This window comes from Ovis aries, chromosome 13 (assembly GCF_016772045.2).
Source record: "Ovis aries strain OAR_USU_Benz2616 breed Rambouillet chromosome 13, ARS-UI_Ramb_v3.0, whole genome shotgun sequence".
Lineage (NCBI taxonomy): Eukaryota > Metazoa > Chordata > Mammalia > Artiodactyla > Bovidae > Ovis > Ovis aries.
Window position 1 is genome coordinate 67,364,889 of NC_056066.1, and position 22,854 is coordinate 67,387,742.

Sequence of the window (22,854 nt, forward strand, 5' to 3'; positions counted from 1 at the left end):
TGAAAAGACCCTGATGCTGGGAAAGATTGAAGGCGGGAGGAGAAGGGGACGACAGAGGATAAGATGGCTGGATAGCATCACTGACTCAATGGACATGAGTTTGAGTAAACTCTGGGAGTTGGTGATGGACAGGGTGGTCTGGCATGCTTCAGTCCATGGGGTCGCAAAGAGTCGGACACAACTAAGCGACTGAACTGAATTAAACTGGCCAGAGGCCCTGGTGAAGCCACTGGTGGGAATTATACATAGCAGAATCAAGCCAGGAGAATGGAGAGCTAGGAGAATGAAGGTTCATTTGTCCCTGTAAAAAAGCTGAGAATAGGAATACAAGGATCAATAAGAAAGTTTCTGCCTCCGGGGCTTCCCTGGTGGTTCCATGATAAAGAACCCATCTGCCAATGCAGGAGACACCGGTTCCATCCCTAATCCAGGAAGGCTCCACATGCCGTGGAGCAACTAAGCCTGAGTGCCTCCACTGTTCAGCCTGTGCTCTAGAGCCCAGGAGCTGTAACTGCTGAAGCCCACGAGTGCCCTGGAGCCTGTGCTCTGCAACAAGAGACCCTATTGCAATGAGAAGCCCACATACCACAACTAGGGAGTAGCCCACAAAGCAACCAAGACTCAGTACTCCCCAAAATAAATAAACAAAATTATATATATATGTTAAAAAAGTGTCTGCCCTCCCAGGGATCATATACAGCTCTAAATTCTATTTTTAGGTATTTATGGAACAGTCACTGTGTGTGGGCCTGGCTCTAAGATGCGCACAGAAACCCTGAACAAAGCTGAGGAGGGGCCTCATGGAGTGTACGGTCTAGAACATCACTGCCAAGAGAAACCCACACATGTAATCGACAATTTTCCAAAAAAATAAAATAAAAATTTCCTAGGCACTGCATTAAAGAAATAAAAAGCAGATGAAATAACTTCAGTGATAGATTTTATTTCATCCACTACATCAAAAAATACTGTCATTCCAACAATATAATCAAGGTTAAAAAATGATTGAGATGTTTTCTATTTTTTTCCCAAACTCAGTCTTGGAAATCTGGTGTGCATGTTACGCTTACAGCACCTCTGGGTTATGCTTATAGCACACGTGGCTGGTGACTACAGCACAGATCTAAATGATGAGGGGCTCAAGGCTAATTCCATCAAAGAAGAGTGTTGCAAACATGCCTCCTTTACTGGAAGATTGCTGCATCTTGTAGGGGCTTAAAAGAAGCTGCTCCAGCCTGGGTTCACCATCCTCTGGTATCCCTCTTCCTTATCTAATCAGAGTGGGGCCAGGTATATATCAGGTGTGCCTGATCGAATCCCTGAGGCCTGTTCCCAAACTTTCCTGAGGCAGGATGCCAAGTTCTGTAGTGTTAGCATAGCATAAGCCCCGCCTCCTAAAGTTAATCTCAGTGTGCCCGGAATGTGTCATTCCGTCAGTTACCACTTGTTAATTGAGCATCTACTAACTGCCAGCCTCTGTGCTAAGTAAGCACTGGGAACACACACCAGTGAACACAGATAACTGACAGCTCACAGTCCCATCATGATAAACAAGTAGCCCAAAATGAAGAAACCATTAAAAACTAAGACGGACTTTCCTGGTGGTCCAGTGGCTAAGACTCCAAGCTCCCAATATAGGGGCCCGGGTTCAATCCCTGGTCCAGGGAACTAGATCCCACAGGGATACAACTAAAGATCCTGCATGCCACAACTAAGACCTGGCAGAGCCAAATAAATAATAATAATAATAATAATAATAAGATCACTAACTTGGGAAACAAAAAAAAGAACAAGCTGTAAGAAATGCTATGGAGGGCAAATGACAGGTGCTGTGAGTCTAAACACAGATACCTGACCTCTTGGGGGTCAGAGAAGTTCTCTTGGAGGAAGAAGAATTAACTGGGCAGAGGAGGAGTGGTCTACATGCAAAAGCAGTGTCAGGGATGCTGGGAGGTGCTCTAACATGGCCAGTGTGGATGGTGAGCACCACAGAGGTTTAATGCAGCAGCCTAGTGTGGATGGGAGAGCCCTGGCTTCAGAGTCACACAGACCTGGTGCAACTCAGCCAGAAACTTGGGTGCCAAGTTTCAACCTGTCTGGGCCCCAGTTACCTCCTTTAGAAGGAAACACATGCTTGCTCAGTCGCTTCAGCTGTGTCCAACTCCCTGCGACCCCATGGACCGTAGCCCACCAGGCTCCTCTGTCCGTGGGATTTTCCTGGCAAGAATACTGGTGTGAGTTGCCAGGCCCTCCTCCAGGGGATCTTTCTGACCTAGGGATCAAACCCATGTCTCTTGGGTATACTGAATTGTAGGCGATTCTTTACTGCTGAACCATAGGGGAAGCCCTTAGGGGGACATGGTGAAGATTAAACAGAGTGATGTAAGAAAACTCTTGGTATACCAGCTGCCCTGCCTCATTAAATTATTGACCCTTGTTATTATTTATTGAAGGGTCTTCTGTACCATATCAAGAAGATGGCCAAGTTTTGTGTTTGTTTCCTTGTCTTGGGGACTTTGACAGGAAGATGCCTTGGAGAAGGAAATGGCAACCCACTCCAGTATTCTTGCCTGGAAAATTCCCTGGACAGAAGAGCCTGGTGGGATACAGCCCATGGAGTTGCAAAGAGTCAGACATGACTGAGCATGCACACATGCATCGCAATGGGGACTTTGGAGTTGAAGGTTGTAAATTAGAAGTGTTTGGAGAAGGAGAGGCAGAGCTCCCCCCTTTAATTTTTTCCTGACTTTATTTTTACTAGAAAATTTGAATGATATGATTAATAGGCTTAACTTTAAAAACGAACATTTTATTGGGCTGACCAAAAAGTTCATTCAGGTTTTTTCATAAAAAATTATGGGAAATTTTTTCCCATAATTTCCCATTATGGGAAAACCTGAATGCACTTTTTGGTCAACCCAATGTTTTTGAATAGTTTTAGATTTGCAGAGAAGTTTAAAACAGTACAGAGTTGCCACATATCTTTTACTGAGGTGTTCCTAATAAGCACATTTGTCAAAATTAAGAACTTCATATTGCTATTAAATACCATTAACTGAACTCCAAGCTCAACTTAGTTATCCCTAGTTTCCCCTCTCATGTCCATTTTCTGTTGTCATTGCTCAGTCGCTCGGTCACGTGCAACTCTTCGCAACCCCATGGACTGCAGCACACCAGGCATCCCTGTCCTTCACCGTCTCCCGGAGCTTGCTCAAACTCATGTTCATTGAATCAGTGATGCCGTCCAACCATCTCATCCTCTGTCATCCCCTTCTCCTCCTGCCCTCAATCTTTCCCAGCATCAGGGTCTTTTCCACCGAGTCGCCTCTTCGCATCAGGTGTCCAAAGTACTAGGATCCAATCCAGAATACCACATTATATATAGTCATTATTTTTTCCTTATTTTCCTTAACCTCTAATCTGAAAGAGTTTATCAGTCTTTCCTTATTTTTCATGGCCTTGACTGTTTTTTTGGAGTGTTGGTAAAAGTATTTTGTAAGAATGTCTCTCAGTTTGGATTTTTCTGATGTTTTCTCATGATTAGACTGGAGTTATGGGTTTTGGGAAAGAGTATCACAGAGGTGAAATGCCACTCTCATCATGTCATATCAGAGAGTACATGACATCAACACGCTTTATCACCTTGATTACTTGGTTAAAGAGGTTGTTGCCAGACATCCCCACTATTTTTCCCTATCCATACTCTAGTCTTTGGAATATAGGCTTAATTTTGATAGCTATTTTAGAAAACATATGCTCAACAACGAGAGTCTATCTCTTTCTCAAGCACATTTGGAATATTTACAACTACTGACCACATTATCTGCTGCAAAGCAAGTCTCAAATACCAATGCATCAGAATCACACAGATTACAATATGTGACTACAACATAAAGACACAAAACCAAAACTTCAGGGCTTCCCTGGTGGCTGAGTGGTAAGGAGTCTGCCTGCCAATGCAGGAGACATGGATTCCATCCCTGGTCTGGGAAGATTCCACATGCCGTGGAGTGGCTGAGCCCATGCACTACCCAACTCCTGAGCCTATGCTCTAGAGCCCAGGAACCGCAACTACTGAGCCCACACATCCCAGAACCTGTGCTCCATAACAAGAGAAACCACCACAGTGAGAAGCCCGAGCACCACAGCCATAGAAAAGGCCATGCAGCCACGAAAACCCAGCACAGCCAAAACAAATAAGTAAAATTAGAGAACAATACCTTAAAAAAAAAATACAAAAAACTTTAGACAACGCTTAGACTTGAACCATAATGAAAATACTGTATATCAAAACTTGTGGGATGCAGCTGAATCAGTATGTAAGGAGAAGTTTATAACTGCAAATGACTTCATTGAGAACGTCTCTCCAGTAAAGGGAACACGTGACTCAGCACACAGGAGACTTACCTGCACTGTGGACAGGAGTGTGGCCAGGAGTTCAGAGGGTTTCTCCCCAGTGTTCTGGTCTTGGGCACTCCACCAGGACTTTGGCCTGGAGAACCCTGACAGAATCAGAACCACAGTAAAACACTGAGATTGGATAGCCTACCCCGTCTGAAAAGTGGAGGTACAGAACAGATTCTTTTCAATTTTACAGAGAAAAGGGATGAGATGTGTTCCCTATCGTAGCTTTGCGAAGTAAGTTGGCCTTGTGGTTTCCGTCAGAGGTGTTAAGGGAAACCAGGCTTTATGTTGTTTGATTTAGATCCGCTAAAGACATTGCTTTGTTGGGAGCAAGCGATTTATCATTTAAAAGAAGCTGTCCTTTCCAAATCCAAGACAGACAACTTCCCAGTAGTGAAAAAAGTCACACAAGAATACAGGTTTAACCTCTTTTTAAAATAAAAATTTCTGAGTAATGAAGTTTGCTCCGATGTCACAGGTGTTGCCAGTAAGTGCTAACTTTTTTCAGAATGTGCCGCCTCCTTATAAACATCACACCACTTCTAATAGACCCTCTGCGAGCTCTGCTCTCACGGGTTTAGCTGTGTTCTGCTTGAGGCGAGTCAAGACTGGGAAATACAAAGCTTCACGGAGACATCAGTGGGAAGAGTGCATTGGCACTGCAGAGCAACGTCTCAGAAGTCCACAGAGGAGACAGGCATGGCTGCTTCTGCCAAAGGGAGTGAGGTGACCACGCAGGGGCCAGCTGGGGAAGAGACTGCAGAACACAGAGTCAAGGCCATCGACTGCCCTTCTCTTCACTGCTCTGGCTGCAGTAGGTCAGAGAGGCAGTGTGGTCTGAAGAGAGCGGTGCAAGCCAATGCCTGGGCCCATGCTTGCAGCTCAAGCATCTGCAGGGGACTGCTGGTAGCTCAGAATCTGAAACCCAGCCTGGTTTCAATGTGAGTGAGAATCATCAAAATCAGCATGTTAAAACCATTTTGGCAGCCCAATCTTTCACAAACTCATGAAAAAAATTACTGCACCAGATACCAAGAGTGTGGTCCTTGCCAGGCTGTCCACTTGGAACCACAGCTGGCTTATAAGGCTCATGAGTCCTGGAGTATCTCAGGGCATCTGGTCAACCCACACATACGTGAGGGAACAGTGAGGGGTAAGAGAGAGGGTCGAAGAGTTCTTCAAAGAGAAGAAATGGAGAATGAGACCCACAGGGGATGGATGTGGTCTGGGACTGCTTAGTCCTGCTCGGATGACACTTCTGGCTCTGGTCAGTCCCAACCACTGGAGGGAGCCTTAGAAAATTTCAAGTTAGAAATTTCTGGCTAACGGGTCCCTCATGGGGACTGGTCTAACTGGGGCACCTGACCAAGATGGCATTGTTGGCCTAAGAAAGGCACTTAGAAAATTTTGAGAAATACCATTCCAAAATGAAGTACTGCCTGAAGCACAGGATCTGGGGCAGGGTACCTCTTGCTGTGCTAAGTCGCTTCAGTCATGTCCAACTCTTTGCGACCCTATGGACTATAGACCTGCAGACTCCTCTGTCCATGGGGATTCTCCAGGCAAAAATACTGGAGTGGGTTGCCATGTCCTCCTCTTCCCAACCCAGGGACTGAACCTGTGTCTCCTATGGCTCTTGCACTGCAGGAAGATTCTTTACTGCTGAGCCACCAGGGAAGCCTGGGGACTTCTTACCCAGGTCTAATAATGGTTACTACCATTACCAATGGATATTATTCATTAAGACTTTAACAGTCCAGCAAGAAAGTGGGTTCAGTGCTGAGCCAATGAATTTTCCACCCACTCACCTATCCATCCAATTAATGTTCACTGACCACCAACGCTGTGCCAGTATTGTGTTAGGTTCAGGAGAAATAGAAGTGGGTCTTCTCAACCATTATCTACACCAAGCAAGTTCTGCTCAACTAAAAAAAGGAAAAAAGAAAAATTGGCTACAGACAACATACTTCTCATACATCTGTTCAGTTAACAACTTTTCTCAATTATGGCTCTTGAAAACTGTCCCAGTTACTATGATTCCATACAATTTACCCTAAAACTTAGTGGTTTAAGACAATGACAATATTTATTTTGCTCATGAATCTGCTGTTTGGGCTGAGGTTATCTTGTCTTTGTTCTGCTTGGTTTTAGGTGGGCTGGCTTGAAGCCTGGGGACTGGAATCATCTGAAGCCTTCCTCATTCACATGTCTGGCCATTGACGTTGTCAGCTGAAACATTCTCAAGTTGTCAGCTGAAACATCTCCATATGCTCTCTTCCTGAGGTCTAAGCCTCCTCCCAATATGGTGACTGGGTTCTGAAGGTGAGCATTGCAAAAGAGGGTAAGCCAGGTGGAAGCTGTATCCTCTTTATGACCTAGCCCAGAAGTCACAAAGCATTACTTCTGCCCTATTGGCCAGAACAGTCACAACTGCCAACCAGACTCAAGGGGAGGGAGTATAGATCCCATCTCTCAGTGGGAAGATGTTGGTTACATTGTAAGAAGTACTGGGGGATAGATTATGTATATTGGTGTCATCAATTTAGGAAAAAAGTCTGCCAGAAAAGTTGATGTAACTGTTCCATTTCAGTTTCAGATGATAATTCCCCACTTTATTCTACTTTTATAGTTAGGATTTATGGTGAAGAACCAATCTGTTTTGGAGAATCCAAGTTTTTTTCTATATAGCATTTCACATCTCTTCAGTCTATTGTGTATGCATACTTTTCCCCACGTTTCAAAGTGTTCTGATACTTAGTCTTCATTTTCCCACAAGGTGCTTTGTGTGCGCTATGTTGGTTTAAGAGAAACCCTCAAAGTTTGTTCTTAGAAACTGATAATGAAAAAGGTGCAGAAATATCACCTTTAAAGAATGACTCACGTGCATCTTTCCTCCACCTCCCCTGCCCCCACCTAATATTAAATCTTATCTTCTTGGTCAGTGTATTAGTCCTTATACCTTACATTTTATGTAGAAGTCATATTAGTCCTTATACCTTACATTTTATGTAGAAGTCATAGTCTTAAGATTATTTATTTATTGCTTATGATTTTTGTTTGCATTGTTTCATTGCTATATTTTTTTGTTTAAAATATTTAGGTGTCTCGAGTTGGAATTAAACATATTTTTTCCCATCAAAATTAATGGAAATATAATTTTTTTCATTTATCAGCTTTTCACTTAGAGGCAGAATTTGCAGGAATGAATTAAAGTCACCAGGTAGGAGACAGATTATTTTCATCATCTCCCTAAAAGCTCTGACAGGTTCCCAGTCCTCTATGTCTGTCATTTTCCCAGTTTCTATCATCCCTCGCTCTTCTAATTTGTCACCTCCATTATTAGCCCCTTACCTGTCTATTACAGGAGTTCCATATTTCTGTTAGGAATGAGTCTGATTGAAAGTAACAGATAACTAAAAAAAACTGTGATCTAAAGAAGAATCTCCTCTAGCCCCCACCAATTCCCCCATTAAACAGGAAAGCAGTCCAGGGTTTGTTCAGCTGTTTGAGTATGTCCTAAACCAGGCTTCTTTTGTTCTTCTGTTTCACATTCCCTAGCACAATCCTCCTCCTGGTGCCAATATGATTGCTGTACCTCCAGGTGTTGTGCCTCAGTTCCAAGCAGGAATTAGGGGAAGGGTGAAGCTCACAAACTTCTACAGAGTTCCTTCTTATTCCGAAAAGGAAGCTCTCCCTTGAGACTTCTACCTATATCTTATTGGCCAGAACTTTGTCTTACTGCCACTCCCAACTGCAAAGGAAGTTGGGAAGTGTGTGCTTTGCTTTCCAGCCTCTGTAGTTTAGAAGAGCAAGTTGAAGTGGTTGGAATAAATAAGAGAGCCTCTCATAACATTTGCCACACGGTGTTTAATTGAAATGTATAGCTATGATCCACAAAGTGACCTAGATTTTGCTCTGTTCTAGCTACTTTCGTGTGTGTACAAAATCTTAAACACTCTTCTCTTTTCTTTCCATGAGGATACCAATTCCTTTGTCACTCTTTGCTCCCTAGTCTCTTCTGAGGGTAAGGAGGAGGAGTCAGCATCTTCTATGCTCCATTCTGCTCTTTGCAGATAGTGACTGCAGCGCTATTACCCTGATCCCTTCCTTTCTTAATATCAAGGACAATCTCAAGGCCAGGTTCTCCCTCCTCTTCTCTCTCAGCCCAAGTTTCCTCTTCTACACCCCCAAGGCACTTGAGCTGTCTCTCTCTAATGGCATTTATCATTTTCTTCATTGAAGCTGAAACCAAACGATTGGAAGTGGTACTGTTTACGAAACGTGTGGTGCATTGTAGGTGCTCAAACTGGTATCTCTTGCTATTATTACTACTATTAATAACGTCTTACTGCCTTTATCAGACTCAGATCCTTAATGACAGGCTCTGAAGTTGATGTCTGATTCATCTTGGTAACTCACATGTGGCCTGGAATTGTGCATTGCTCATAATGCTATAAGGGGGAGGGGGGTAAAGGCCACATTTCAAAGGAAGGGTGCTGTAATGGTGGGACGTGAGAAATTCCTGGAACCTGAGTAGGAGCTAGAAACTTGCAGAGAAGACCTTACTTCGTTCGCATCAAAAACAGGCAGAGTTCCGACTGATTCGTACGGACGCAGGTGGACCGCCTCCACGCCTGTATTGCGATGAGACAGGAGTATCCGTCACTCCACTCCTGCTCTTCTTGATCCGGAAAAGAAGGAGGGACTATGTCCCGCGCGCGGCGATCTGGGATAGCTGCGCACGCGCAGCTTCCGGCTCCGTGTCTTGGGAATTATTTGACGCCGCCGTCTGGGACCCGCACAAGTCTCTGATCAGGCGCGCTGCGCACGCGCAGTGGCCCAGTCGGCTCGGGGAGCTATTTGACGCTGCCGCCCCTGGCAGTCGGAAGTTGCCTGAGCAGATCCCAGCCGGCCGGCCCGACTGGCCTTCGTCGTCCCCGGGCGCCCTGGGAGAGTCGCTGACGGGTGGACAGAACGACCGCCTGAGGACAGCCGGCCAGGGCAGCGAAAGCGCCGGTCCTATGGCGCGGGTGGCGTGAGGCGGAAGGCCGAGTGCGGCCGGCGGCGGCGCCCACCCCAGCGATGCGGGCCCCGCCCGTCGCCTCAGGTAACCGGGCGGGCCATCAGGTCTGGGCCAGACCCTCCCCTCTTCTCCCCTCAGGTTGGTCCAAGGATGGCTAAGCCTTGTTTCTCGGCCCCGGAGGCTCTAAGGGCCCGGCCTTCGGAAGCGCATCTCATTTCGGGTGGGGAGGGGGGGGACACGGGGTCCGGGGGAGCTTGGCCCTGGAGTCGGTGGCCTCTGTCGGGTCTCCTCAAACCCGGGGTGGTCCTTGAGAGCTACCCTGGCCAGGAGAAGCGCTTTCCTGGTAGCCTGGGGGAGGGGGCGGGTCTGGAGCGGAGCTAGACAACTCCGGCGAAGAATCTGGTCCAGCAGCAAGGTTGGTCGAGTGGCTGCCGCCCAGTGGGAACGATGCTGCCCATTGCACGGTGACTCTAGAGGAGGAAGAGTTAATAATGAAGATGAACAACTAACCCTTGTTTAGCGCTTACTATACGCCGGGCGTTGTGCCAGGCCATTACGTTCACCCCATCCAACTTCACAACAACCCGCTATGGGAAGATGATTATCCCCATCTTCCTGATCAGGCAACTGAGGCCCTTAATGGTTAGATGACGTCTATGCCCAAGGTCACAGAGCTGTAAATTTGACTCCAGATCCAAGTTCTTAACTATTAGGTCAGTGGCTCTCCAACTTCGCTGCACGTAAAAATGACCTGGAACATCTTTTAAAGATGTCTGATGCACAGGTAATAGAGCCAGGCCAATTAAATCAGCGTGTCTGGGAGGGGAGCTGGGGGGCGGGGGGCGGGGACGACACCAGACAGTTTTTCTCAAAGATCCCCCCCATGAATTCAGTGTGCAGCAAAGTTTGTGAACTGCTAGATAATTTTGCATCTCAAGAAAACGTTTCAGTGTTTCTCCAGTTTAAGTATGTAGGAGAATCTTATGGGACTTGTTTTTTTTTTAAAAAACTCTGTTTCCACCCGCACATAATCTTTTCATTAGGCTCATTGCACCTTGTGAAAGTCTACTGGGGGTGGAAAGTAACTTTCTGTGCAGGATTTCCAAGTCAGCTGGACCTTGTAAAGTGCGTGCATCTCATGTGAAACTGTTGCTTTGCAATTTTCCTAGATACACAGTACTCATGGATATAGTGTCTCTGATCTCAGGGTCTTGTTTGCATATGTTGTTCTTTGCCTAGACTGTCCTCTTTGGTTTCTCCCTGTGCCACCCAAACACACACACTTCTGCTCTTTCTTACACACGTGCACGGAGCCTTTTCTTCCTATCTTTGGCTGCATAACGCCCAGAGGTTTTAACCTTCAGGATGCCTCTCTGTGACCCTTCCCTTCCAACCCCTCACTCCCAACAACCTTGGGTCTTTCCTATCTGCTCCTTAGCATGATCCTAATGAAACTTAGCAGTGATCGTTCTGTGCCATATTTCTCTTTCTTCTGCTAAGATTGTGAGCGACTTGAACCATCTTTTCTCATCTCTGTATTCCTCCCAGTGCTTTGGCATACAGACTCACAGAGGTTTTACTGAATGGAATGTTTGAGTCCCTTTTATGCCACATATTGCATGCGGCAAACAGATCCTTCTCTATTTCCATTTTTGCAAAAGGTGTTTGGTAGTTCTTAGTCTACAGAGTTTTGCTCTTTTTTGCTTGAAAATACTCTAGTTAGGTTAATTAATTTCCCCAAGTTGAATAAACACTTTGCATTCTTAGCACTCGAATTGCACTAAGTTGCACACTTAGCATTTAGTGACACACTCAAAAGGACTATGTGCAGTCAACATTGGTTGATTTTTAATATCTAGTTTTATCACAAGCAGATACAATCAGTTCTGTAGTGGAAACCTTTTTATTGCTCTTAGACCTTTGTCTGTGTTCCCTGCTGAACACTATGCTGTCCAAAGTAGTGTTTAGTTATCATCCACTCAGTGTAACTGGGCTTCGTTGGTGGCTCAGAGGGTAAAGAGCCACCTGCAATGCAGGAGACCCGGGTTCGATCCCTGGGTCGAGAAGATCCCCTGGAGAAGGGAATGGCTACCCACTCTAATATTCTTGCCTGGGAAATCCCATGGATAGAGGAGTCTGGCAGGCTACATCCCATGGGTTCACAAAGAGTTGGGCACCACTGAGCAACTTAATACTTTAAAACATTACTATCTTGTTGGCACTTGGTAAATACTAATAGATGGAAGTGCTGTTGGTAGTTCATCCTATTACCGGGAGGGAGAATTTAAGAAATACTTAACAAAGATTAAAACTTTGATGTCAGAAGAATTGATAAAGTTAGTATATATTTATTACAGTATCCCTGAACTGCTATTGTCCAACATATTTACAAATTATAAAGGAAGGCAAGCTGGTAATTCAGATTATATTTGTTCTTGGCTAGTCTTAAAACCATGTAAGGTTTATAAAAGTGAGTGAGTATGTGTGTGAAGGTAATTATAAAGAGGTTTTTTGACAATAAAGATTTTTTTAATTGCAGTTAAATATGGTGAAGTATATGGACTGAATAAAAAGCACATTTCATGTAATGGCACTTTTTACATTATACAGATTATTATAGAAAGATTTTCTTGGTTCAGTTTTGTATTGTTTTCTCAAATTTTAGGCTAAGGCTAATGTAGAAACTGATGGAATAATTTGTGTTAAATTCAGATACTCAAGAAACTTGCCCTTGTTTCTCTGATCAGATATGGCAGACTATCCCATTCTGGCCTCAGCACATGGAAGAAACTCAATCTTTAAGCCTCGGGTTTAAGTCTCTAGTTGATCCCCAAGAAAAGGTGAAAAACTACACAGATTCAGTTAAAGACCAAAAGTGACTAATCATGAGAGCCTGAGGACTAAAAATGATTCTTTTAAATATGAGGTACCCATCGGTGTTAGTAGATGTGTTGCCTGACATCTGTAAAGACCTTTCAGGTTTGTTTCAGATAGAATACATTATTTTCTTCGGTGCAAGCTGATTAAGAGTTTTAGAATTAAGGTACATGGAGTTCAAGTTTTTATAGATGAAGAAAGCAGGTAACTTGCTCAGGACTGCATGGTTGGCTGTAGCACATCCAAGGCTAGAATGCAGGTCTCCTTGCTCTGGACACAGCATCCCCTTCCACCCTCACACCTCTCATGAGAGGATTTCTTGTTTCGTGTGTGTGTGTGTGTGTGTGCTGGGGATAGGGGAAGTGGACAGAGTAGTGTGCTATGTTTGAGATACTAAGTTAGATGAATAGTGAGTGCTTTTCATCATATCACATGTACTTTGCTGTATAAATTGAGGATGTTACGATAAATAAGACACAGCTCCTTTTCTTCAGGAATCTATAGTCTAATAAGGGTTGTCATAAAAGTGTAGTATCTAAGGCAGCTTTGCCAAATAGAAATTTCTGGAACTGTTCTATATCTGCACTGTCAATATGGTAGCCATTAGCCACATGTGATATGTGAAATGTAACTAGTGTAACTGAACTGAATTTGTAATTTAATTCAAATTTAAGTAACATGTAGCTATGGTTACTGTATCAGAGCAAGTGTGAGGCATAAAAGATGAGCATGAGCACTGTGGTGGTGGGGACAGGCAGAGTATTCTTTTGTGGTGGTGGGGGGGTAGGCTAGCAAAAACTACCTGTTTTCACTTTTTAGAAGGAATGCAGGCAGAACTTGTCTCTTTCGGGTAATTCAGGCATTTTATAGGATCCCTAACAGTTAGAATCTGGTGCACAGGTGAATACATTCCTTTTTGGCCAAGGTTGATTGATATTTGCCATGGGGGTCAATAGGACTACAACAGAAATAGGAAATATGTTCTTTTTGTCTTTGTTAGTTACAAAAGTTCTCTGCGTGACTTTGAACATATGTATGTGCCTTAAAATCCAGCGTTTATTTACTCAGTTCATTTATCCAGTGTTTTGGCACCCTATACCCTATTTTTCCTTGGAGAAACAAAGCAAGCCTGATAGTGTCTATCTTGAATTTGTACTACTCAGAGTATGTTGACTGACATTGCTTTGTTTGATACTTCTCCCGAGTCAGTGTAGCTAGGTACTGCAGGTGTTCTCCCTGTTTTACAGGTGAGGAAACTATGACAAAGAAATGCCAAGTGACTTGTCCAAGGTCATATGGTGAGGTGTGGAGTCTGAACAAAAGAAGGATCACTGGACTTCGCGGCAAGAGGTGGAATTTCTTATCCCAGCTCACCTGTTGCTTGATGTGACCATGAGCTAGTCGTAGTGGCTAGTGACATCTGTCTTCCTTAACTTGTTAGGCTTGTTATGGAACTAAAGTGAAGTAACGTGAGAACTGTTTGAAAATGGTCAATTGTATCCAGCTGCATTGTTATCCAGCAGGATCTGTAGTAGTTTTTTTTGTTGTAGGATGTTCCCTTCATAAATCATCACTTAGTTGTCATGTTGAATGCTACTGTATCATGGATTTATTCATCATGGGTTTCTCTTCTTCACTATGAAACTTTTTCTTGGGCAGCCATTGTGTCATATTCATATTTGCCTCCCTACATGTTAGGACAATATCTGACACATAGCAGGTGTTTAATAAATGTTTGTTCAGTGAAATAACTGATGTATGAATGTATTTTACAAGGTTAAGAAAAATTGTTTTCTGTAATTAGATTTGAAACTCCTTAGGAACAAGAATGATGTTTATTCATTATGATATTCCCCGTGCTTAGTGTATAGAAGGCATGTAATAAATATTGGCTGAATCAATTGATGTAATTAGTGCCAGACTGTGGTCTTAGTGTGTCTACCACCATATTGATCATTTTGGTAATTTGTCAATTAGACCAGACCTTCATGTTACTCTGTGGTAGTACTTAGAAGCCATAAGCTGTTACCTAGCACACAATGACCTGACATTAGAAACATCCAGAGATTACCTAGAAAGTGGAAATGTGTAGAGTTGGCAAGGATATTAAGTGATCTTTAGGGGAACACTGTCATTTTTGCCTTCCTTCTATCTGGTAAAAAATCCACCTGCAATGCAGGAGACCCTGGTTCGGTTCCTGGGTTGGGAAGATCCACTGGAGAAGGGATAGGCTACCCACTCCAGTATTCTTGGGCTTCCCTTGTTCTTCAGCTGGTAAAGAATCTGCCTGCAATGCGGGAGACCTGGGTTTGATCCCTGGGTTGGAAAGATCCCCTCAAGAAGAGAACAGCTACCCACTCAAGTATTCTGGCCTGGAGAATTCTATGGACTGTATACTCCATGGGGTCGCAAAGAGTCGGACACGACTGAGTGACTTTCAATTCAGTATCACATTTACTTCTGGAGTGTTGAAAGTGGAGACTTTGCTGTTAGCAGCTCAAATTGATAGCCGACAGCCCTGATAGCTGGGAAGGAGACTCATAAGATCCTTAACACAGCAGTCAAAGCTCTCAACCATCTGACTTCAGTTATGTTTTCCTATTTCACCACAGTGCCCAAGCCTCCCAGCCATGTTCCCATCCTTCCTGCCCTTCCCCTCCTCAGTGTATCAGACACACTGGAGTCTGCTTTTCTGCTGTCCCCTCAGCCTGTGTTGAACACTTCCATCAAATTTCCTTAATAGGAATTCAGTTCCTGTTGTGTTATTCCTGTGATAAAGTTAACCTTTTTCTCATCTCTGCCCCCAGTTTTTACTACGTTAATTTCAGATCTCCAGTCCTAGTATTCATAGGCTTTCATAATTATTAATTATCATTATAATAATGAACTTATGGAAGTGTCCTTCCATGAGTGTCCTTCCTTTTATATATTAGCTGACCCTTGTATTCTCTTATCCACTCCATTTTCTTATCTCTTGTTAAAATTTATAATCTTCCTTCAGTACCCAATTCATATGCCCTATATCCTATAGTCTTCCCTGATTGTATCCTTTTGTTTTCCAGTTCAGCCTTTCTTTCATCCAAAAGTCTTTTGTCCTCTAAACTTAGATAATATCTTGCCTATAGCTTTTCTTTTTTTTTTTTAAGGTGTTCAGAACTTGAATTTTTGAATTTATTTATATATTTTTTAACCTCGATTAGACTATAAACTTATTGAAATAGTGAAATAGCAACCAAGTCTTGGTAATCTGTTTCCTTCCTGATCTACTGCATTGTACGTAATAGATAGTTCAGTCGCTCAGTCGTGTCCAACTCTTTGCCACCCCATGAATTGCAGCATGCCAGCCCTCCCTGTCCATCACCAACTCCCGGAGTTCACTCAAACTCATGTCCATCAAGTCAGTGATGCCATCCAGTCATCTCATCCCCTGTCGTCCCCTTCTCTCCTGCCCCTAATCCCTCCCAGCATCAGAGTCTTTTCCAATGAGTCAACTCTTCGCGTGAGGTGGCCAAAGTTTTGGAGTTTCAGCTTTAGCATCAGTCCTTCCAAAGAACACCCAGGACTGATCTCCTTTAGAATGGACTGGAATAGATGGTTAATAACTGTCTATTGAATAAATCAACTTGATGCCAGTGTCTGAATGTTTGTGTGTATGGTGAAGTCTACCCATATATACTTAGCAATTCTTTGACATGTTGTTGTTCAGTCACCAAGTCATATCTGACTCTGCCACCCCATGGACTACAGCACACCAGGCCTCCCTGTCCCTCACCATCTCATGGAGTTTGCCCAAGTTCATGTCCATTGAATCGGTGATGCCATCCAACCATCTCATCCTCTGTCGCCCTCTTCTGCCTTCAGTCTTTCCTAGCATCAGGGTCTTTTCCAGTGAGTCAGCTCTTTGCATCAGGTGGCCAAAGGATTGGAGCTTCTGCTTCAGCATCAGTCCTTCCAATAAGTATTCAGAATTGATTTCCTTCCTTTAGGATTGACTGGTTTGATCGCCTTGCTCTCCAAGGGACTTTCAAGAGTCTTCTCCAGCACCACTGTTTGAAAGCATCAGTTCTTTGGTTCTCTGCCTTTATGACATGAGTTATTAATTAGGGGCTTCCCAGGTTTGGCACTAGTGGTAAAGAACCCACCTGCCAGTGCAGGAGATGCAAGACACCATGGGTTTGATCCCTGATTGAGGAAGATCCCCTGGAGGAGGGCATGGCAACCCACTCCAGTTTTCTTGCCTGGAAATCCCATGGACAGAGGAGGCTGGCGGACTACAGTCCATAGGGTCACAAAGAGTTAGACATGACTGAAGTGACTTAGCACGCATTCATGCTATTGATAAGAACTTATTCATCATCAAACTGTATAGCAGTTCTACTACGCAGCTAAAACTACTCATTTTTTCTGTGATCCGTCTAATTTTCAGTCATGAATGTTTTTCTAGTTGTAATCGTGATATATACATCCCCCCGTACATGTTCCAAACATCTTACATGTCTTGATTCTCTAATCACCACGACTCTAAAGTGGGCCGTTATCCTACTATTATTCGCATTTTACAGATGAAGGTGCTCAGATGCAGAGGTAGAGTAACTTTTGTAAGATTTCTTAGCTTGCAGGTGGTGGAGCTGGGTTTGAATATAAGAAGCTTAGTTCCAGAGTCCTGACTTTTAACCAGTCTCCTATTTGTTTTCATGCTTCTCATCTCTGTGTTTAATGGCTGCATTATAGTATATAGAGTTAATATGCCCTAATTATGAAGGTATTCCATTATTGATGGACAGTTAAATTATGCTCACTTCCCCATCTTAGGTGCAGTACAACAGTGAATGTCTAGTGCATTTCTCTGTTGAATTGTTTCATGAGGATAAATTAAGCGATATTAATATTACTGCATCAAAGCACCTGACATTACTATGTCTCCTACTATGTATCAGCAAAACATTCGTGCTATTCTTGGGTGAATGGTTAGAAAATTGGCATCAGCCTGAGGTGCCTTACAAATGTGTCCATTTAGTGACAGGATAGAACTGGAAACGGTTCCATGGTGAGTGAACTAGGCAGTCAAGGCCCAACAGGATTTTTGACTCCTAAGAGGTTGATGCTGATATGAACATCCCTGTCCAGGAGGCCCTAGACTATGGAGTACTTCTGGTTCCTAAAACTGTTGATGTTCTCTGAGATCTCTGGGTTTGGTGTTTGGACAGCCTGAGCGGTCCAGCAAGAGGAGGTTCTTCTTTGTGTGTTTGAGAGTAGGCTGACCACTGACAAAACTGAGCCCAGCAGGACTTACCCTGCCAAATCTGCCATGTTACACTCGACCCTCATCTTTTTTCCTCCCCTAATGGCAGCAACAGAGAAGGCAATGGCACCCCATTCCAGTACTCTTGCCTGGAAAATCCCATGGACAGAGGAGCCTGGTAGGCTGCAGTCCATGGGGTCGCTAAGAGTCGGGCATGACTGAGTGACTTCACTTTCACTTTTCACTTTCATGTATTGGAGAAGGAAATGGCAACCCACTCCAGTATTCTTGACTGGAGAATCCCAGGGACAGAGGAGCCTAGTGGGCTGCCATCTATGGGGGTCACACAGAGTCGGACAGGACTGAAGTGACTTAGCAGTAGCAGTAGCAGCAATGGCAGCAAACATGAGACAAAATGATGTTATAGGACCTCCACAGATAGATTATAACCCCAGACCCTGGGGCAGAGATGGGTTAGGGTAACTTCCAGGGCGGCAATGGCTCATTCTTAATGTACGCCTCCCTATCTTCCTTCCACAAGGATCATGCTAATTTGGTTATAAAAACTAGCATATGCTCTTATCTTTGATCGGTCATAAATTGACCCACGGGTTCTTTTTAGCTTGCATCCTGTTTTGTTTTGCTTTTTACACTTGAGTCAGCTGAAAACATTTAAAGAGTAGACTTAACAGAAAAGCTCAAATTTTCTCTGTGTCTCTTGAAAAATTGGGTCTGCATTTTTTAAGGGTAATAGTTGGTTAAGGCTGAGTAGTGACTGTGCCATTAAAGAGAGCTTTAATTCTCTAGTTAGCCACAGTGCCCACCCTACCTGCTTCACAATTTACTGTGTTTCGTTTCCTAGACTGGAGGTTTTCATCCTTCCCAGATCTAATATTTGTTAATGACTGCTTCACTATGTTGAAATTAATGCATAATATATAACCTAACAACACAGAAATTTAAAAAACTGTGAAACTAACAGTAACAAATTAAAACCATGAGTTACTATCCTTCCAATAAAATTGGTATTTTGGTAAGAATGCTCAGGTCCAGCTATGCTAGAGGACATATAAAGTGGTCAGATGCTTGTGTCTGCTTATAAATTGAGAAGTAAGATAGTAATATGGCACCTCATATTTGACATTTTGAAATAAGGGCTAAGTACATACGAAATTCTTGTGATTGTATTCCTGAAAGCAGTGTGTGGTATTAGCAACTCAGATACCACAAATGCTATGGCCTTTGGTGATGTGATTGTTCTGAAATGGTGAACAGTTCTTGGTATAGTAAGGTTCTGAACATGAAAAACTTGAATTTTTCCTCAGTTTGCAGGGTTAATTGCATTACTGGAAAATCTGATGTATATTAAAACACCACAAAATATTTTGTATATATGAGTAAAAGTTAGATTTTTAGGCTTAGACCATTGAAAACACAATGATTTTCTCGCAGACATTAGAAAGTCAGGTAAAATGTAGCGTAATTGTAGCATAATTATTCCTTGTGCAGGACTGTCTTCTGTATTATAAGAAGACCTGCCCATAAATAACCTGGATCTGTCTGTAAATAACCGGTAGCATGCCCTGATCATAATGTTAACCAGAAGTGCACTTAATGTTTCCCAGATACCCTCTGGGAGGTGGGGGGGGGGGGGGGAGTCATTTTTTTAATTGAAACTCTTTCCCTTAAACTCTTGAAATGTGTCCCATTGGCCTTACCTCCTAGTGGTTTTATCACACATTTTGCTAGTTTAATAGGTACAAAAGGATACCTTTAGTTGCTTTACTTTTTGATTTTCTTATTTGTTTGCAATGTTTATTTTCTCTTCATAGTTTTATTTAACTTGCCTGTGCAGTTAGCCCTCTGTTGGTGGTCCTGAATCTGCAGCTTCAGCCAACCATGAATTCAAAATATTTAGGAAAAAAATTTTCAGAAAGTTCCAGAAAGAAAAACTTGAATTTACCGTGTGTAGGCGGCTTTTTATATGGCATTTCTCTTGTATTTACAACTATTTACATAGTATTTTCACTGTATGAGGTATTTATTATAAATAATCTGGAGATGTGTTAAAGTAAATGGGAAGATGTGCATAGATTATATGTAATTACTTTATGTAAGAGACCTGGTTGTTTGTGATTTTAATATTGTCGGAGGGTCCTCAAACCAGTACCCTGTGGATACCAAGGGACAGTTGCAATTACAATGTATATCTTTGTCTTAATGTTTTTGTCTTTTATGTATTTTATTGAAAGTTAGCATCTGTATTTTTCTATTGATATTACATGCATTTAAATATTTTAATTCAACCTTTTCATTGTATCTTTTCTATTCCCGTCTACCTTACATGTTTCTTGAAATGTGATAAGCATTTTTAAGTATTTATTTCATTTTCTTCCATGTAATCTTTTAAACATTAATAAATTTGAAGAATTAAAAATCTCTTATATTTAAAAACTTAAACAAAATTTTAAGAAAAATTTAAGAGCTATTAGTCTTGTTTTGACAGGTCTTCCAGAGTGTTTTTTCAAGAAAGATACTCCTGTCTATACTTCAGAATTGAGAAGGGTGGTAGCTGTTTCTTAAAAACAAATTCCCAGGCCCTAACCCAGATCTATAGAATCAAGCTTTTTAGGGATAGAGTTTTGGAATCTGCATTTTAAACTAGAGGGGCTATTCTTATGTGTACAGTGGAGTTTGAGAGCTAGCTTGTCTTTTTTTTCCTTAAAACACTTTTCCCCCTCCAATAATGTATTGCCTGGAATGGACACTAAATATTACTTAAATATTCCTTAAATATTTGAAAACCTTCCAACTACTTTTTTTTTAAACTAATAAATACCTTAAAGCGAATGGACATTTTCAATTTTTTGTTTGGACTTCCTTCAGGGGCATAAAGGGAACAGCTTCTAACATCTTTCTTTTCCCCTTTGGTAAACCTTGGCATTCTAAAACATTCAGTATGCACTGTGTGCCAAGGACTTCTCAAAGATTCAGGAAGTGAGGTTTCCCCTCAAAAAAGGCTGACACCTTGTGGTAAAAGATATTTTTACAAAGCTAATGAATAACCTAACCTGACACTTAAAATGGATAGCCTGTAATAGGCACTCAGAGATGGGGTAGAGGGGTGATTGGAGGATTCAAAAAAAAAAAGTTTTCCCAAAGAGGTTAAAAAAGTTTTCCCAAAGAGGTTACTTGAGCTGTGCCTTGAAGGGTAGAGACTTCATAAGGTGCATTGATGTGGGGAACAGCATGAGTTGTAATAATAGGGTGTGAAAAAACTTGTTGAGTTTGAGCGTTCATCAGTAGTTCTTGGGACCATTGCTTGGAGGATGGGATGGGAAAGTGGCAGTAGAAGATGAAACTGGGAAGGTGGATAAGCAGTTTCAATTAGAATTTCAGCAAGGTTGTTTCCTTTATTTGGATAAAATCATCTTAAATTTTATATAAAACAGTAAATGCCTGGGAATAGCTAAGAAAGTTTTGGAAAAAAATAGTCAAGGTAAAGGGAGCTTCCTTTCTAGATACTAAAACATTGTATAAAGCCACTGAATTTAAATCATTATAACATGAGCATAGGGATAGACAAATAGTTGAACAGAACAGGTTTATAAATTTCTACATAAATGAGAATTTAATATATGACAAATTGGTATTTCAGGTCAGTAGGAAACGGTGTGGTTTTTTTTTTTTAATGTATTTATTTGACTATATCAGGTCTTAGTTGCGTCATTCAGGGTCTTTTGTTGCGATGCATGGACTCTCTAGTTGTGGTGTGTGGGCTCAGTAGCTGCAACATGCGAGCTCTCTAGTTGTATGCTCAGACTGCAGAGCATGCGAGCTCAGTAGTTGTAGTGTAGGGGCTTAGTTGTCCCACTCCATGTGGGATCTTAGTTCCCCTGCTGCTGCTGCTGCTAAGTCACTTCAGTTGTGTCCGACTCTGTGCAACCCCATAGACGGCAGCCCACCAGGCTCTGCCGTCCCTGGGATTCTCCAGGCAAGAACACTGGGGTGGGTTGCCATTTCCTTCTCCAATGCATGAAAGTGAAAAGTGAACGTGAAGTCACTCAGTCGTGTCCCCTACCAGGGATCAAACCCATATCCATGCATTTCAAGGCAGATTCTTAACCACTGGACCACCAGGGAAGTCCCAAGGATGTGTTTTTAATAGATGATGTTGACACAACTGACTATACATCTTAAAGGAAATAAAATTGGGTCTTTCCTGTAACACTTATAGAAGTAAATTCCAGATGGCAAAAACTTAAATGTGAGGACTAAATTATCTTTCTTGGAAATCTAGTAGACTACATATACATTTTAGGGTTATGTTTTTAAACTTTTGGACCTAGACCCACAATAATATTTTATGTATTTTATATTGTGACCCAGAACATACACATATATAAAAAATGAAACAAGATTTCATAGAACTTTGCTTACCTTTACTGTGTATGGTGCCTTTATTATATATTCTATTCCATATAATTGAAAAGTATTATCTATTACATTTATTTTATGGCCCACTTTTTGGAAAGCACTGATATGGAGGGTAGGAGGGAGAAATCATCTAAGGCAGACTCAAAACAAGAAGGTGTAAAATAAAAATATATTTGGCTAGAATAGTGAAATTTCATTTCATACCTCCAAACTGGCAGATAAATAAATACATAAGTAAGTCTGATTCTTGGCAAAAGATTGAGAGTGAGAAGATGGAAAAGCTCTCATCCATTCCTAATGTGAATGGGAGTTATTACAGCTTTTGGGGAAGTGATCTGGCAAGATCTGTTAACGTTAAAAATAAATATACTCTTTGATCCAGTAGTTTCTCTAGTAGAAATTTAAAGGCCACTGATTAAGGATATATAAGCAAGCCTATTTCTTGCATTAGTATTTCCTAGTGACAAAAAAATGGGAAATGAAGTAAATATATTAGTTTTTTTCTCCTGGAAAAAACATTATTAGGAGATTGGTTGAATAAATTATGCCATATCATGGAATAGTACATAGTCATGAAAAAGAATCTGTCATTAGAAAGAAGTATATTTGTGAGGTACTGGTGAATAGGAAAAAGATATAGGAAAAAGTATATAGTTCCTAGCTTTGCGTGTATATAAATTATTTTAATATGATTGAGCAGAGTACAAGAGGAAGTGTTAGGTTGTTTAAATGGATTATCTATTCTGGGGAGCAAATTACTTGGATAGGGAATGAAGGCAAACAAACGAAAAGGGTGAAAAATCACACTAAAACAAAAAACCCTGTAGTGTAATGTTCCTGTGCATTTAGGTAAGAGATTATAGTGTGTGTA

At 42.1% G+C, this 22,854-nt stretch overlaps 1 protein-coding gene and 1 long non-coding RNA gene across 5 annotated transcripts in view; one reads left to right on the top strand and one right to left on the bottom strand.

The window, feature by feature from the left end:
* Nucleotides 1–923: 923 nt before the first annotated feature.
* LOC121816223 (uncharacterized) lies at nt 924–9,103 on the bottom strand. The gene is made up of 4 exons (XR_006055703.1): nt 8,971–9,103; nt 6,213–6,329; nt 4,408–4,502; nt 924–3,350 (listed from the first exon to the last, which is right to left on the bottom strand). It is a non-coding gene; the product is annotated as an uncharacterized LOC121816223 (long non-coding RNA).
* Nucleotides 9,104–9,291: 188 nt separating this feature from the next.
* The window catches only part of RALGAPB (Ral GTPase activating protein non-catalytic subunit beta), a 93,217-nt gene continuing 79,654 nt past the window's right edge, over nt 9,292–22,854 (top strand). For 3 of the 4 annotated variants that reach the window (XM_004014567.6, XM_012189189.5, XM_060397798.1), the window contains exon 1: nt 9,292–9,511. The gene's annotated coding sequence lies outside the window, so the exon portion shown is untranslated. Of the gene's footprint in view, nt 9,566–22,854 lie in introns of all 4 variants that reach the window. The other variant, XM_042230127.2, reaches the window with a different exon arrangement.